Genomic DNA, 13,490 nt, shown 5'->3' on the forward strand with positions numbered 1-13,490 from the left:
TCAGTGTCCAGCAAGGGTCATTGTCCAGTGAGGGTCACTGTCCAGCGAGGGTCAGAGCCCAGTGAGGTTCAGTGTCCAGTGAGGGTCAGTCCCCAGTGAGGGTCAGTGTCCTGTGAGGGTCATAGCCCAGTGAGGGTCAGAGCCCAGTGAGGGTCAGTGTCCAGTGAGGGTCAGTCCCCAGTGAGGGTCAGTGTCCTGTGAGGGTCATAGCTCAGTGAGGGTCAGTGTCCAGTGAGGGTTAGTGTCCAGTGAGGGACAGAGCTCAGTGAGGGTCAGTGTCCAGTGAGGGTCAGTGTCCAGTGAGGGTCAGTGTCAAGTGAGGGTCAGTGTCCAGTGAGGGTCAGTGTCCAGTGAGTGTCAGTGTGCAGTGAGGGTCAGTGTCCAGTGAGGGTCACTGTCAAGCGAGGGTCAGTGTCCAGTGAGGATCAGTGTCCAGTGAGTGTCAGTGTGCAGTGAGGGTCAGTGTCCAGTGAGGGTCACTGTCAAGCGAGGGTCAGTGTGCAGTGAGGATCAGTGTCCAACAACAACAAAGAAATGTACAGCACAGGAACAGGCCCTTCGGCCCTCCTAGCCCGTGCCGACCATGCTGCCCGACTAAACTACAATCTTCTACACTTCCTGGGTCCGTATCCTTCTATTCCCATCCTCTTCATATATTTGTCAAGATGCCCCTTAAATGTCCCTATCGTCCCTGCCTCCACTACCTCCTCCGGTAGTGAGTTCCAGGCACCCACTACCCTCTGCGTAAAAAACTTGCCTCGTACATCTACTCTAAACCTTGCCCCTATCACCTTAAACCTATGTCCCCTAGTAAATGACCCCTCTACCCTGGGGTAAAGCCTCTGACTATCCACTCTGTCTTTGCCCCTCATAATTTTGTAGACCTCTATCAGGTCTCCCCTCAACCTCCTTCGTTCCAGTGAGAACAAACCGAGTTTATTCAACCGCTCCTCATAGCTAATGCCCTCCATACCAGGCAACATTCTGGTAAATCTCTTCTGCACCCTCTCTAAAGCCTTCACATCCTTCTGGTAGTGTGGCGACCAGAATTGAACACTATACTCCAAGTGTGGCCTAACTAAGGTACTATACAGTGCCCAGAGCCCAGTGAGGTCCAGTGAGTGTCAGAGCCCAGTGAGGGTCAGTGTCCAGCGAGCGTCAGAGCCCAGTGAGGGTCAGTGTCCAGTGAGGTTCGATCCCCAGTGAGGGTCAGATCTCAATGAGGGTCAGTGCCCAGTGAGGGTCAGTGTCCAGTGAGGGTCAGAGTCCAGTGGGGGTCAGTGTCCAGTGAGGGTCAGTGTCCAGTGTGGGTCAGTGTCCAGTGTGGGTCAGAGCTCAGTGAGGGTCAGTGTTCAGTGAGGGTTTAGAGCTCAGTGAGGGTCAGGGTCCAGTGAGGGTCAGTGTCCAGTGAGGGTCAGTGTCCAGTGACGGTCAGTGTCCAGTGAGGGTCAGTGTCCAGTGAGGGTCAGTGTCCAGCGAGGGTCAGTCTCCAGTGAGGGTCAGTCTCCAGTGAGTGTCACTGTCAAGCGAGGGTCAGTGTCCAGTGAGGGTCAGTGTCCAGTGAGGGTCAGAGTCCAGTGAGGGTCAGTGTCCAGTGAGGGCCAGAGCCCAGTGAGGGTCATTGCCCAGTGAGGGTCAGAGCCCAGTGAGGGTCAGCGTCCAGTGAGGGTCAGTGTCCAGTAAAGATCAGAGCACAGTGAGGGTCAGTGTCCAGTGAGGGTCAGTGTCCAGTGAGGGTCAGTGTCCAGTGACTGTCCGAGCCCAGCGAGGGTCAGTCCAGCGAGGGTCAGTCCCCAGTGAGTGTCAGAGTCCAGTGAGGGTCAGTGTCCAGCAAGGATCAGTGCCCAGTGAGGGACAGTGTCCAGTGAGGATCAGTGTCCAGTGAGGATCAGTGTCCAGTGAGGAACAGTGTCCAGCGAGGGTCAGTGTCCAGTGAGGGTCAGTGCCCAGCGAGGGTCAGAGCTCAGTGAGGGTCAGAGCCCAGCGAGGGTCAGAGCCCAGTGAGGGTCAGTGTCCAGCGAGGGTCAGTTTCCAGTGAGGGTCAACGTCCAGTGAGGGTCAGAGCCCAGAGAAGGTAAGTGCCCAGCGAGGGTCAGCGTCCAGTGAGGGTCAGTGCCCAGAGAAGGTCAGTGCCCAGCGAGGGTCAGTGTCCAGTGTGGGTCAGTGCCCAGAGAAGGTCAGTGCCCATCGAGGGTCAGTGGTCAGTGAGGGTCAGTGCCCAGTGAGGGTTAGCGCCCAGAGAAGGTCAGTGCCCAGCGAGGGTCAGCGTCCAGTGAGGGTCAGTGCCCAGAGAAGGTCAGTGCCCAGAGAAGGTCAGTGCCCAGTGAGGGTCAGTGCCCAGTGAGGGTCAGAGCACAGTGAGGGTTAGTGCCCAGTGAGGGTTAGTGCCCAGTGAGGGTCAGTGTCCAGTGAGGGTCAGTGCCCAGTGAGGGTCAGTGTCCAGTGAGGGTCACTGTCCAGCGAGGGTTAGTGCCCAGCGAGGGTCAGTGTCCAGTGAGGGTCAGTGCCCAGTGAGGGTCAGTGCCAAGCGAGGGTCAGCATCCAGTGAGGGTCAGTGTCCAGTGAGGGTCAGTGTCCAGTGAGGGTCAGAGCCCAGTGAGGGTCAGTGTCCAGTGAGGATCAGTGTCCAGTGAGGGTCAGAGCCCAGTGAGGGTCAGTGCCCAGAGAGGGTCAGTGTCCAGTGAGGGTCAGTGTCCAGTGAGGGTCAGAGCTCAGTGAGGGTCAGTGCCCAGTGAGGGTCAGTGTCCAGTGAGGATCAGTGACCAGCGAGGCTCAGTGTCCAGTGAGGCTCAGTGTCCAGTGAGGCTCAGTGTCCAGTGAGGGTCAGAGCTCAGTGAGGGTCAGTGACCTGTGAGGGCCAGAGCCCAGTGAGGGTCAGTGTGCAGTGAGGGTCAGTGTCCAGTGAGGGTCAGAGCACAGTGAGGGTCAGTGTCCAGTGAGGGTCAGTGCACAGCGAGGGTCAGTGTCCAGTGAGGGTCAGTGTCCAGTGAGGGTCAGAGCCCATTGACGGTCCGAGGCCAGCGAAGGTCAGTCCAGCGAGGGTCAGTCCCCAGTGATGGTCAGAGCCCAGTGAGGGTCAGTGTCCAGCGAGGGTCAGAGCCCAGTGAGGGTCAGTGTCCAGTGAGGGTCAGAGCCCAGCGAGGGTCAGAGCCCAGTGAGGGTCAGTGTCCAGCGAGGGTCAGTTTCCAGTGAGGGTCAGTGTCCAGCGACGGTCAGTGTCCAGTGAGGGTCAGTGCCCAGTGAGGGTCAGTGTCCAGTGAGGGTCACTGTCCAGCGAGGGTTAGTGCCCAGCGAGGGTCAGTGTCCAGTGAGGGTCAGTGCCCAGTGAGGGTCAGTGTCCAGTGAGGGTCACTGTCCAGCGAGGGTTAGTGCCCAGCGAGGGTCAGTGTCCAGTGAGGGTCGGAGCCCAGTGAGGGTCAGTGTCCAGTGAGGGTCAGAGCCCAGTGAGGGTCAGCGTCCAGTGAGGGTCAGTGTCCAGTAAGGGTCAGTGTCCAGTGAGGGTCAGTGCCCAGCGAGGGTCAGTGTCCAGTGAAGGTCAGTGTCCAGTGTGCGTCAGTGTCCAGTGTGGGTCAGTGTCCAGTGTGGGTCAGAGCTCAGTGAGGGTCAGTGTCCGGTGAGGGTCAGTGTCCAGTGAGGGTCAGTGTCCAGCGAGGGTCAGTGTCCAGCGAGGGTCAGTGTCCAGCGAGGGTCAGTGTCCAGTGAGGGTCAGTGTCCAGTGAGGGTCAGTGTCCAGTGAGGGTCGGAGCCCAGTGAGGGTCAGTGTCCAGTGAGGGTCAGAGCCCAGTGAGGGTCAGCGTCCAGTGAGGGTCAGTGTCCAGTAAGGGTCAGTGTCCAGTGACTGTCCGAGCGCAGCGAGGGTCAGTCCAGCGAGGGTCAGTCCCCAGTGAGTGTCAGAGCCCAGTGAGGGTCAGTGTCCAGCGAGGGTCAGTGTCCAGTAAGGGTCAGTGTCCAGTGACTGTCCGAGCGCAGCGAGGGTCAGTCCAGCGAGGGTCAGTCCCCAGTGAGTGTCAGAGCCCAGTGAGGGTCAGTGTCCAGTGAAGGTCAGTGTCCAGTGTGCGTCAGTGTCCAGTGTGGGTCAGTGTCCAGTGTGGGTCAGAGCTCAGTGAGGGTCAGTGTCCGGTGAGGGTCAGTGTCCAGTGAGTGTCAGTGTCCAGCGAGGGTCAGTGTCCAGCGAGGGTCAGTGTCCAGTGAGGGTCAGTGTCCAGTGAGGGTCAGTGTCCAGTGAGGGTCAGTGTCCAGTGAGGGTCGGAGCCCAGTGAGGGTCAGTGTCCAGTGAGGGTCAGAGCCCAGTGAGGGTCAGCGTCCAGTGAGGGTCAGTGTCCAGTAAGGGTCAGTGTCCAGTGAGGGTCAGAGCCCAGTGAGGGTCAGTGTCCAGTAAGGGTCAGTGTCCAGTGAGGGTCAGAGCCCAGTGAGGTCAGTGTCCAGTGAGGGTCAGTGTCCAGTGAGGGTCAGTGTCCAGTGAGGGTCAGAGCCCAGTGAGGGTCAGAGCCCAGTGAGGGTCAGCGTCCAGTGAGGGTCAGTGTCCAGTAAGGGTCAGTGTCCAGTGACTGTCCGAGCGCAGCGAGGGTCAGTCCAGCGAGGGTCAGTCCCCAGTGAGTGTCAGAGCCCAGTGAGGGTCAGTGTCCAGCGAGGGTCAGTGTCCAGTGAGGGTCAGTGTCCAGTGAGGGTCAGTGTCCAGTGAGGGTCAGTGTCCAGCAACGATCAGTGTCCAGTGAGGGTCAGAGCTCAGTGACAGTCAGTGTCCAGTGAGGATCAGTGTCCAGCGAGGGTCAGAGCCCAGTGAGGGTCAGAGCCCAGTGAGGGTCAGAGCCCAGTGAGGATCAGTGTCCAGTGAGGATCAGTGTCCAGTGAGGGTCAGAGCCCAGTGAGGGTCACTATCCAGTGAGGATCAGTGTCCAGTGAGGGTCAGAGCTCAGTGAGGGTCAGTGTCCAGTGAGGGTCAGTGTCCAGTGAGCGTCAGTGTCCAGTGAGGGTCACATCTCAATGAGGGTCAGTGCCCAGCGAGGGTCAGAGTCCAGTGGGGGTCAGAGTTCAGTGAGGGTCAGAGCTCATTGAGGGTAAGTGTTCAGTGAGGGTCAGTGTCCAGTGAGGGTCAGTGTCCAGTGACGGTCAGAGCCCAGCGAGTGTCAGAGCCCAGTGAGGGTCAGTGTCCAGTGAGTGTCAGTGTCCAGCGAGGGTCAGTGTCCAGCGAGGGTCAGTGTCCAGTGAGGGTCAGTGTCCAGTGAGGGTCAGTGTCCAGTGAGGGTCGGAGCCCAGTGAGGGTCAGTGTCCAGTGAGGGTCAGAGCCCAGTGAGGGTCAGCGTCCAGTGAGGGTCAGTGTCCAGTAAGGGTCAGTGTCCAGTGACTGTCCGAGCGCAGCGAGGATCAGTCCAGCGAGGGTCAGTCCCCAGTGAGTGTCAGAGCCCAGTGAGGGTCAGTGTCCAGCGAGGGTCAGTGTCCAGTGAGGGTCAGTGTCCAGTGAGGGTCAGTGTCCAGTGAGGGTCAGTGTCCAGCAACGATCAGTGTCCAGTGAGGGTCAGAGCTCAGTGACAGTCAGTGTCCAGTGAGGATCAGTGTCCAGCGAGGGTCAGAGCCCAGTGAGGGTCAGAGCCCAGTGAGGATCAGTGTCCAGTGAGGATCAGTGTCCAGTGAGGGTCAGAGCCCAGTGAGGGTCACTATCCAGTGAGGATCAGTGTCCAGTGAGGGTCAGAGCTCAGTGAGGGTCAGTGTCCAGTGAGGGTCAGTGTCCAGTGAGGGTCAGTGTCCAGTGAGGGTCACATCTCAATGAGGGTCAGTGCCCAGCGAGGGTCAGAGTCCAGTGGGGGTCAGAGTTCAGTGAGGGTCAGAGCTCATTGAGGGTAAGTGTTCAGTGAGGGTCAGTGTCCAGTGAGGGTCAGTGTCCAGTGACGGTCAGAGCCCAGCGAGTGTCAGAGCCCAGTGAGGGTCAGTGTCCAGTGAGGGTCAGAGCCCAGTGAGGGTCAGAGCCCAGTGAGGGTCAGTGTCCAGTGAGGGTCAGTGTCCAGTGAGGGTCAGTGCCCAGCGAGTGTCAGTGTCCAGCGAGGGTCAGTGTCCAGTGAGGGTCAGTGTCCAGTGAGGGTCAGTGTCCAGCGAGGGTCAGAGCCCAGCGAGGGTCAGAGCCCAGTGAGGGTCAGTGTCCAGTGAGGGTCAGTGTCCAGCAAGGGTCAGTGTCCAGTGAGGGTCAATGTCCAGTGAGGGTCAGTGCCTAGCGAGGGTCAGAGCCCAGCGAGGGTCAGAGCCCAGCGAGGGTCAGAGCCCAGTTAGGGTCAGTGTCCAGTGAGGGTCAGTTTCCAGTGAGGGTCAGTGTCCAGGGAGGGTCAGAGCCCAATGAGGGTCAGAGCCCAGCGAGGGTCAGAGACCAGTGAGTATCAGTGTTCCGTGAGGATCAGTGTCCAGTGAGGATCAGTGACCAGCGAGGGCCAGTGTCCAGCGACAGTCAGTGTGCAGCGAGGGTAAGTGCCCAGTGAGGGTCAGTGCCCAGCGAGGGTCAGTGTCCAGCGAGGGTCAGAGCCCAGAGAAGGTCAGTGCCCAGCGAGAGTCAGTGCCCAGCGAGTATCAGTGTCCAGTGAGGGTCAGAGCCCAGTGAGGGTTCGTGTCCTGTGAGGGTCATAGCCCAGTGAGGGTCAGAGCCCAGTGAGGGTCAGTGTCCAGTGAGGGTTAGTGTCCAGTGAGGGTCAGAGCTCAGTGAGGGTCAGTGTCCAGTGAGGGTCAGTGTCCAGTGAGGGTCAGTGTCAAGTGAGGGTCAGTGTCCAGTGAGTGTCAGTGTGCAGTGAGGGTCAGTGTCCAGTGAGGGTCACTGTCAAGCGAGGGTCAGTGTCCAGTGAGGATCAGTGTCCAACAACAACAACGAACAAAGAAATGTACAGCACAGGAACAGGCCCTTCGGCCCTCCAAGCCCGTGCCGACCATGCTGCCCGACTAAACTACAATCTTCTACACTTCCTGGGTCCGTATCCCTCTATTCCCATCCTATTCATATATTTGTCAAGATGCCCCTTAAATGTCCCTATCGTCCCTGCTTCCACCACCTCCTCCGATAGCGATTTCCAGGCACCCACTACCCTCTGCGTAAAAAACTTGCCTCGTACATCTACTCTAAACCTTGCCCCTCTCACCTTAAACCTATTGTCCCCTAGTAATTGACCCCTCTACCCTGGGGAAAAGCCTCTGACTATCCACTCTGTCTATGCCCCTCATAATTTTGTAGACCTCTATCAGGTCTCCCCTCAACCTCTTTCGTTCCAGTGAGAACAAACCGAGTTTATTCAACCGCTCCTCATAGCTAATGCCCTCCATACCAGGCAACATTCTGGTAAATCTCTTCTGCACCCTCTCTAAAGCCTTCACATCCTTCTGGTAGTGTGGCGACCAGAATTGAACACTATACTCCAAGTGTGGCCTAACTAAGGTACTATACAGTGCCCAGAGCCCAGTGAGGTCCAGCGAGCGTCAGAGCCCAGTGAGGGTCAGTGTCCAGTGAGGTTCGATCCCCAGTGAGGGTCAGATCTCAATGAGGGTCAGTGCCCAGTGAGGGTCAGTGTCCAGCGAGGGTCAGAGTCCAGTGGGGGTCAGTGTCCAGTGAGGGTCAGTGTCCAGTGTGGGTCAGTGTCCAGTGTGGGTCAGAGCTCAGTGAGGGTCAGTGTTCAGTGAGGGTCAGGGTCCAGTGAGGGTCAGTGTCCAGTGAGGGTCAGTGTCCAGTGAGGGTCAGTGTCCAGTGAGGGTCAGTGTCCAGCGAGGGTCAGTCTCCAGTGAGGGTCAGTGTCCAGTGAGTGTCACTGTCAAGCGAGGGTCAGTGTCCAGTGAGGGTCAGTGTCCAGTGAGGGTCAGAGTCCAGTGAGGGTCAGTGTCCAGTGAGGGCCAGAGCCCAGTGAGGGTCATTGCCCAGTGAGGGTCAGAGCCCAGTGAGGGTCAGCGTCCAGTGAGGGTCAGTGTCCAGTAAAGATCAGAGCCCAGTGAAGGACAGTGTCCAGTGAGGGTCAGTGTCCAGTGAGGGTCAGTGTCCAGTGACTGTCCGAGCCCAGCGAGGGTCAGTCCAGCGAGGGTCAGTCCCCAGTGAGTGTCAGAGTCCAGTGAGGGTCAGTGTCCAGCAAGGATCAGTGCCCAGTGAGGGACAGTGTCCAGTGAGGATCAGTGTCCAGTGAGGATCAGTGTCCATCGAGGGTCAGAGCCCAGTGAGGGTCAGTGTCCAGTGAGGGTCAGTGCCCAGCGAGGGTCAGAGCTCAGTGAGGGTCAGAGCCCAGCGAGGGTCAGAGCCCAGTGAGGGTCAGTGTCCAGCGAGGGTCAGTTTCCAGTGAGGGTCAGCGTCCAGTGAGGGTCAGAGCCCAGAGAAGGTAAGTGCCCAGCGAGGGTCAGCGTCCAGTGAGGGTCAGTGCCCAGAGAAGGTCAGTGCCCAGCGAGGGTCAGTGTCCAGTGTGGGTCAGTGCCCAGAGAAGGTCAGTGCCCATCGAGGGTCAGTGCTCAGTGAGGGTCAGTGCCCAGTGAGGGTTAGCGCCCAGAGAAGGTCAGTGCCCAGCGAGGGTCAGCGTCCAGTGAGGGTCAGTGCCCAGAGAAGGTCAGTGCCCAGAGAAGGTCAGTGCCCAGTGAGGGTCAGTGTCCAGTGAGGGTCAGTGTCCAGTGAGGGTCACTGTCCAGCGAGGGTTAGTGCCCAGCGAGGGTCAGTGTCCAGTGAGGGTCAGTGCCCAGTGAGGGTCAGTGTCCAGTTAGGGTCAGTGTCCAGTGAGGGTCAGTGTCCAGTGAAGGTCAGAGCCCAGCAAGGGTCAGTGCCCAGCGAGGGTCAGTGCCCAGCGAGGGTCAGTGCCCAGCGAGGGTCAGAGACCAGCGAGGGTCAGTGCCCAGTGAGGGTCAGAACCCAGTGAGGGTCAGTGTCCAGTGAGGGTCAGTGTCCAGTGAAGGTCAGAGCCGAGTGAGGGTCAGTGCCCAGTGTGGGTCAGAGCCCAGAGAAGGTCAGTGCCCAGCGAGGGTCAGCCTCCAGTGAGGGTCAGTGTGCAGTGAGGGTCAGAGCCCAGAGAAGGTCAGTCCCCAGTGAGAGTCAGAGCCCAGTGAGGGTCAGTGTCCAGTGAGGGTCAGTGTCCAGCAAGGATCAGTGTCTAGTGCCGGTCAGTGTCCAGCGAAGGTCAGCGTCCAGTGAGGGTCAGCATCCAGTGAGGGTCAGTGTCCAGTGAGTGTCAGTGTCCAGTGAGGATCAGTGTCCAGTGAGGCTCAGAGCCCAGTGAGGGTCAGTGCCCAGAGAGGGTCAGTGTCCAGTGAGGGTCAGTGTCCAGTGAGGGTCAGAGCTCAGTGAGGGTCAGTGCCCAGTGAGGGTCAGTGTCCAGTGAGGATCAGTGTCCAGTGAGGGTCAGTGACCAGCGAGGGTCAGTGTCCAGTGAGGCTCAGTGTCCAGTGAGGGTCAGAGCTCAGTGAGGCTCAGTGTCCAGTGAGGGTCAGAGCCCAGTGAGGGTCAGTGTGCAGTGAGGGTCAAAGCCCAATGAGGGTCAGAGCACAGTGAGGGTCAGTGCCCAGTGAGGGTCAGAGCACAGTGAGGGTCAGTGTCCAGTGAGGGTCAGTGCACAGCGAGGGTCAGTGTCCAGTGAGGGTCAGTGTCCAGTGAGGGTCAGAGCCCATTGACGGTCCGAGGCCAGCGAAGGTCAGTCCAGCGAGGGTCAGTCCCCAGTGATGGTCAGAGCCCAGTGAGGGTCAGTGTCCTGTGAGGGTCAGTGTCCAGCGAGGGTCAGAGCCCAGTGAGGGTCAGTGTCCAGTGAGGGTCAGTGCCCAGCGAGGGTCAGAGCTCAGTGAGGGTCAGAGCCCAGCGAGGGTCAGAGCCCAGTGAGGGTCAGTGTCCAGCGAGGGTCAGTTTCCAGTGAGGGTCAGTGTCCAGTGAGGGTCACTGTCCAGCGAGGGTCAGAGCCCAGTGAGGTTCAGTGTCCAGTGAGTGTCAGTGTCCAGCGAGGGTCAGTGTCCAGTGAGGGTCAGAGCCCAGTGAGGGTCAGTGTCCAGTGAGGGTTAGTGTCCAGTGAGGGTCAGTGTCCAGTGAGGGTCAGCGTCCAGTGAGGGTCAGTGCCCAGTGAGGGTCAGTGTCCAGTGAGGGTCAGTGCCCAGTGTGGGTCAGTGCCCAGTGAGGGTCAGAGCCCACAAAGAGTCAGTGCCCAGCGAGGGTCAGCGTCCAGAGAGGGTCAGTGCCCAGCGACAGTCAGTGCCCAGCGAGGGTCAGCGTCCAGTGAGGGTCAGAGCCCAGAGAAGGTAAGTGCCCAGCGAGGGTCAGTGTCCAGAGAGGGTCAGTGCCCAGAGAAGGTCAGTGCCCAGCGAGGGTCAGTGTCCAGTGTGGGTCAGTGCCCAGAGAAGGTCAGTGCCCATCGAGGGTCAGTGGTCAGTGAGGGTCAGTGCCTTGTGAGGGTTAGCGCCCAGAGAAGGTCAGTGCCCAGCGAGGGTCAGCGTCCAGTGAGGGTCAGTGCCCAGAGAAGGTCAGTGCCCAGAGAAGGTCAGTGCCCAGTGAGGGTCAGAGCCCAGTGAGGGTCAGTGCCCAGTGAGGGTCAGTGTCCAGTGAGGGTCAGTGCCCAGTGAGGGTCAGTGTCCAGTGAGGGTCACTGTCCAGCGAGGGTTAGTGCCCAGCGAGGGTCAGTGTCCAGTGAGGGTCAGTGCCCAGCGAGGGTCAGTGCCAAGCGAGGGTCAGTGTCCAGTGAGGGTCAGTGTCCAGTGAAGGTCAGAGCCCAGCGAGGGTCAGTGCCCAGCGAGGGTCAGTGCCCAGCGAGGGTCAGTGTCCAGCGAGGGTCAGCGTCCAGTGAGGGTCGGAGCCCAGCGAGGGTCAGTGCCCAGTGAGGGTCAGAGCCCTGTGAGGGTCAGAGCCGAGTGAGGGTCAGTGCCCAGTGTGGGTCAGTGTCCAGGGAGGGTCAGAGCCCAGAGAAGGTCAGTGCCCAGCGAGGGTCAGCCACCAGTGAGGGTCAGTGTCCAGTGAGGGTCAGAGCCCAGAGAAGGTCAGTCCCCAGTGAGAGTCAGAGCCCAGTGAGGGTCAGTGTCCAGTGAGGGTCAGTGTCCAGCAAGGATCAGTGCCCAGTGAGGGTCAGTGCCCAGCAAAGATCAGTGTCTAGTACCGGTCAGTGTCCAGCGAAGGTCAGCGTCCAGTGAGGGTCAGTGTCCAGTGAGGGTCAGTGTCCAGTGAGGGTCAGTGTCCAGTGAGGATCAGAGTCCAGTGAGGGTCAGAGTCCAGTGAGGGTCAGAGCCCAGTGAGGGTCAGAGCCCAGAGAGGGTCAGTGTCCAGTGAGGGTCAGTGTCCAGTGAGGGTCAGTGCTCAGTGAGGGTCAGTGCCCAGTGAGGGTCAGTGTCCAGTGAGGATCAGTGACCAGCGAGGGTCAGTGTCCAGTGAGGCTCAGTGTCCAGTGAGGGTCAGAGCTCAGTGAGGGTCAGTGACCTGTGAGGGCCAGAGCCCAGTGAGGGTCAGTGTGCAGTGAGGGTCAAAGCCCAATGAGGGTCAGAGCACAGTGAGGGTCAGTGTCCAGTGAGGGTCAGTGCACAGCGAGGGTCAGTGTCCAGTGAGGGTCAGTGTCCAGTGAGTGTCAGAGCCCATTGACGGTCCGAGGCCAGCGAAGGTCAGTCCAGCGAGTGTCAGTCCCCAGTGATGGTCAGAGCCCAGTGAGGGTCAGTGTCCTGTGAGGGTCAGTGTCCAGCGAGGGTCAGAGCCCAGTGAGGGTCAGTGTCCAGTGAGGGTCAGTGCCCAGCGAGGGTCAGAGCTCAGTGAGGGTCAGAGCCCAGCGAGGGTCAGAGCCCAGTGAGGGTCAGTGTCCAGCGAGGGTCAGTTTCCAGTGAGGGTCAGTGTCCAGCGACGGTCAGTGTGCAGTGAGGGTCAGTGTCCTGTGAGGGCCAGAGCCCAGTCAGGGTCAGTGTCCAGTGAAGGTAAGTGTCCAGTGTGCGTCAGTGTCCAGTGTGGGTCAGTGCCCAGTGAGGGTCAGTGTCCAGTGAGGGTCAGTGCCCAGTGAGGGTCAGTGTCCAGTGTGGGTCAGTGTCCAGTGTGTGTCAGAGCTCAGTGAGGGTCAGTGTCCGGTGAGTGTCAGTGTCCAGCGAGGGTCAGTGTCCAGCGAGGGTCAGTGTCCAGCGAGGGTCAGTGTCCAGCGAGGGTCAGTGTCCAGCGAGGGTCAGAGTCCAGTGAGGGTCAGTGTCCAGTGAGGGTCGGAGCCCAGTGAGGGTCAGTGTCCAGTGAGGGTCAGAGCCCAGTGAGGGTCAGCGTCCAGTGAGGGTCAGTGTCCAGTAAGGGTCAGTGTCCAGTGACTGTCCGAGCGCAGCGAGGGTCAGTGTCCAGTGAGTGTCAGTGTCCAGCGAGGGTCAGTGTCCAGCGAGGGTCAGTGTCCAGCGAGGGTCAGTGTCCAGTGAGGGTCAGTGTCCAGTGAGGGTCAGAGTCCAGTGAGGGTCAGTGTCCAGTGAGGGTCGGAGCCCATTGAGGGTCAGTGTCCAGTGAGGGTCAGAGCCCAGTGAGGGTCAGTGTCCAGTGAGGGTCAGTGTCCAGTGAGGGTCAGTGTCCAGTGAGGGTCAGTGTCCAGTGAGGGTCAGAGTCCAGTGAGGGTCAGTGTCCAGTGAGGGTCGGAGCCCAGTGAGGGTCAGCGTCCAGTGAGGGTCAGTGTCCAGTAAGGGTCAGTGTCCAGTGAGGGTCAGTGTCCAGTGAGGGTCAGTGTCCAGTGAGGGTCAGTGTCCAGTGAGGGTAGACCTCTATCAGGTCTCCCCTCAACCTCCTTCGTTCCAGTGAGAACAAACCGAGTTTATTTAACCGCTCCTCATAGCTTATGCCCTCCATACCAGGCAACATTCTGGTAAATCTCTTCTGCACCCTCTCTAAAGCCTCCACATCCTTCTGGTAGTGTGGCGACCAGAATTGAACACTATACTCCAAGTGTGGCCTCACTAAGGTACTATACAGTGCCCAGAGCCCAGTGAGGTCCAGTGAGTGTCAGAGCCCAGTGAGGGTCAGTGTCCAGCGAGCGTCAGAGCCCAGTGAGGGTCAGTGTCCAGTGAGGTTCGATCCCCAGTGAGGTTCGATCCCCAGTGAGGGTCAGATCTCAATGAGGGTCAGTGCCCAGTGAGGGTCAGTGTCCAGCGAGGGTCAGAGTCCAGTGGCGGTCAGTGTCCAGTGAGGGTCAGTGTCCAGTGTGGGTCAGAGCTCAGTGAGGGTCAGTGTTCAGTGAGGGTTTAGAGCTCAGTGAGGGTCAGGGTCCAGTGAGGGTCAGTGTCCAGTGAGGGTCAGTGTCCAGTGAGGGTCAGTGTCCAGTGAGGGTCAGTGTCCAGTGAGGGTCAGAGTCCAGTGAGGGTCAGTGTCCAGTGAGGGCCAGAGCCCAGTGAGGGTCATTGCCCAGTGAGGGTCAGAGCCCAGTGAGGGTCAGCGTCCAGTGAGGGTCAGTGTCCAGTAAAGATCAGAGCCCAGTGAAGGACAGTGTCCAGAGAGGGTCAGTGTCCAGTGAGGGTCAGTGTCCAGTGACTGTCCGAGCCCAGCGAGGGTCAGTCCAGCGAGGGTCAGTCGCCAGTGAGTGTCAGAGTCC

The sequence above is a fragment of the Scyliorhinus torazame genome, chromosome 28 (assembly GCF_047496885.1).
Source record: "Scyliorhinus torazame isolate Kashiwa2021f chromosome 28, sScyTor2.1, whole genome shotgun sequence".
NCBI lineage: Eukaryota > Metazoa > Chordata > Chondrichthyes > Carcharhiniformes > Scyliorhinidae > Scyliorhinus > Scyliorhinus torazame.